Source organism: Mandrillus leucophaeus, unplaced genomic scaffold, assembly GCF_000951045.1.
Source record: "Mandrillus leucophaeus isolate KB7577 unplaced genomic scaffold, Mleu.le_1.0 Scaffold421, whole genome shotgun sequence".
Lineage (NCBI taxonomy): Eukaryota > Metazoa > Chordata > Mammalia > Primates > Cercopithecidae > Mandrillus > Mandrillus leucophaeus.
Genome location: NW_012104488.1, coordinates 2,068,746 through 2,071,729, shown reverse-complemented (window position 1 = coordinate 2,071,729; position 2,984 = coordinate 2,068,746). Strand labels below are relative to the sequence as shown.

Below are 2,984 nucleotides of genomic sequence, written 5' to 3'. Positions count from 1 at the left end.
GTTGTGGTGAGCCAAAATCGTGCCACTGCACTCCAGCCTGGGCGACAGAGCAAGACTCCCTCTCAAAAAAAAAAAAAAAAAAATTAGCCAGGCGTGGTGGCGCGTGCCTATAGTCCCAGCTACTTAGGAGGCTGAGGGAGGAGAATCGCTCCCGGGAGGCGCATGTTGCAGTGAGCCGAGATCGCGCGGCTACACTCTGGCCTGGATGAGAAAAAAATAAAATAAAATTCTCGTATTAATATCCTCCAAATGCCTCAGGATACATTTTCCAGATGCCAATTCCAATGCCACCAGCCCTTAAGCAACTATGCACTCTTGAAAACCTTCTTTCCTGTAACTACAGGAGTTCTCATCCTGGCTGCACAAAAGTAACTTGCCGAGCTTGAAACTGTGGGATGCCTGTGACCCACCCGCTTGAGACAGATTAAGTGGTCTAGAGTGAGGCACGGTCCCCACTTTTGGAGCTTCCCAGACGAGTCAAATGTGCTGCCAGGGTTAAAGCTCACTCTGCCTAGCACAGAGATGGTGCATAACATTTGCTCTGAGATAAGACTGGGCATGGTCGTTCACACCTGTAACCCCAGGACTTTGGGGAGCCCAGGTGGGAGGCTCATCTGAGCTGAGGAATTTGAGACCAGTCTGGCCAACATAGTGAGACCTTGTCACTACCAAGGCAAGAAAAAAAAATCAGTCCAACATGGTGGTACACGTCTGTAGTCCCAGCTACTCGGGAGGCTGAGGCAGGAGGATCACTTAAGCTTGGGAAAGAGGCTGCAGTGAGCCATGATCACACCACTGTACTCCAGCCTGGGTAACAGAGCAAGACCCTGTCTCAAAAAATAAATAAATAAAATAGAAAACATTTGCTCTGAGACTGATGACAAATAAAAATTATTGTTTATCTATTCACCTAACTTCAAGTAACCACTACTGGGTGTCTACACAGCTGAACTAAAGCACAACTTCTGATGACAGAAAACAAGATTTTCCAGGTAAAACAGTTTTGCTTTGATTTTTGGTGAACCCCAAAGCTTTGTTTTGTGCCAAGTCATTTAAAAAAAAAAAAAAAAAAAAAAAGGAAAGGGCCAGGTGGGGTGTGGCTCACGCCAGTAATCCCAGTACTTTGGGAGGCGGAGGCTGCCGATGGCCTGAGCCCTGGAGCAGTAGTTCCGGATCTGCCTGAACACCATCGGGAAAGTGTCTCTACAAAAAAATACAGAAGGCCGGGCGCAGTGGCTCATGCCTATAATCCCAGCACTTTGGAAGGCCAAGGCAGGTGGATCGCTTCAGCCCGGGAGTTCGAGACCAGCCTGGACAACATGGTGAAACCCTGTCTCTACTAAACATACAAAAATTAGCCGGGTGTGGTCACGTGCACCTGTAATCCCAGCTACTCAGGAGGCTGAGGCAAGAGAATCGCTTGAACCTGAGAGATGGAGGCTGCAGTGAGCCAAGATCGAGCTACTGCACTCCAGCCTGGGAGACAGAGCGAGACTCCGTCTCAAAAAAAAAAATAAATAAATAAAATAAATAATAAATAAATAAATTTTGGCTAGGGCGGTGGTTCATGCCTGTAAGAGGCAGAAGCAGGTGGATCACTTGAGGTCAGGAATTCGAGACTAGCCTGACCAACAATGGTGAAACCCAGTCTCTACTAAAAAAATAAAAAAGTAGCCGGGTGTGTCGGCACACGCCTGTAATCCCAGCTACTCGAGAGGCTGAAGCAGGATAATCGCTCGAACTGGGAGGCACAGGTTGCAGTGAGCCAGGATCGCGCCATTGCACTCCAGCCTGGGCAAGAAGAGTGAAACTCTGTCCGGCGGGGCGGGGGACTAAACAACTTTTAAAAACGGACTAAACTCCTAATACAACACAAACACAAGCACCATACAACTGTAAATGATTTACAATCATTTACAATGAGTAAATTATTACTCCTACCCTTGAAGAGCTCGTAGGAATTGTTCTTTAAGTTGAATTTAGGTTAAGGTGAAAATGTTCTGACCACTGAATTTGAAGACGAAGATACGCTACGTACTTTCAGACAAAATATGATGACTTAAGATTTCTTATCACTAAATTGGGGATAGGGGCTTACTAACTTTAAACTATTTAAATCCTTCAGACAAAAACTAATAACTTCATATCTCTCACAAAGCAAACATTCTGAATAGCAAACATACAGTACTAGAATCTGCGAGAAAATTGTAATCATTATCATCTCCATTTTATAGAATAAGACAATCAGAACAACTGACTTTCCCAACATCACAGATCTAGACCAGAATTCAGAACTCTCGACGTCCACTCTTCGGTCCCTTCCAATATCACAACCTGCAAACTAATCAAATCAGCACCTGTTTTTACATTTTTTTTAAAAAAAGCAACGCATTTTTAAAAAGGACCCAATTATGCTCAGAGACGAATACGTATTTCTCAATTTGGGTCTAACTTTATAACATGGTGATCAACCCAAGTACACTGTACTCAACTCCGAAAATCCTGCTCTTCACTTTATATTTCGAGTCCTACTAGAGACTGATGAATTGCACTCAAGAAGACGCGGCCCCCACTACGCAATGGCTATGGGAGATGGCTTCCAGGGCAACTGTTCTCCAAGTTCAGTTCTGAGCGCCGGGTAACCATGGCCAGTAATTAATTCAAATTCTAAACGTTGCTATCAATTCTACTGATTTCCCTGATCGACCAGTCTTCCCACTGCAGGAGCTTCTGTCACAACTTAGGCTTTACCTGTAAAACCGTCATCTCCACAGAGGAGCGACCAGCCTTTATGCAATATGGACACCAAGAAAAACGCCTCCGAAGACACGCAAGGCAAAATTCTTGCCAATGTCCGGAAATACCCGTATCTGGAACCCAAAAGTCAAACTAAAATTCAAAGTTCAGCTTAGCAACCCCGCGAAAAGCGATGTACTCGGCGTCCGCCCGGAGGTTAGCTGCCTCAACCCCCGCCCCGGCCTGCC

At 45.4% G+C, this 2,984-nt stretch overlaps 1 protein-coding gene across 2 annotated transcripts in view; it reads right to left on the bottom strand.

Annotated features, from left to right (window-relative positions):
- Positions 1-2,984, bottom strand: part of SUPT20H (suppressor of Ty 20 homolog (S. cerevisiae)) — a 54,453-nt gene extending 51,469 nt beyond the window's left edge. For both annotated transcript variants that reach the window (XM_011992994.1, XM_011992993.1), the window contains exon 1: positions 2,752-2,984. The gene's annotated coding sequence lies outside the window, so the exon portion shown is untranslated. The remainder of the gene's footprint in view (positions 1-2,751) is intronic.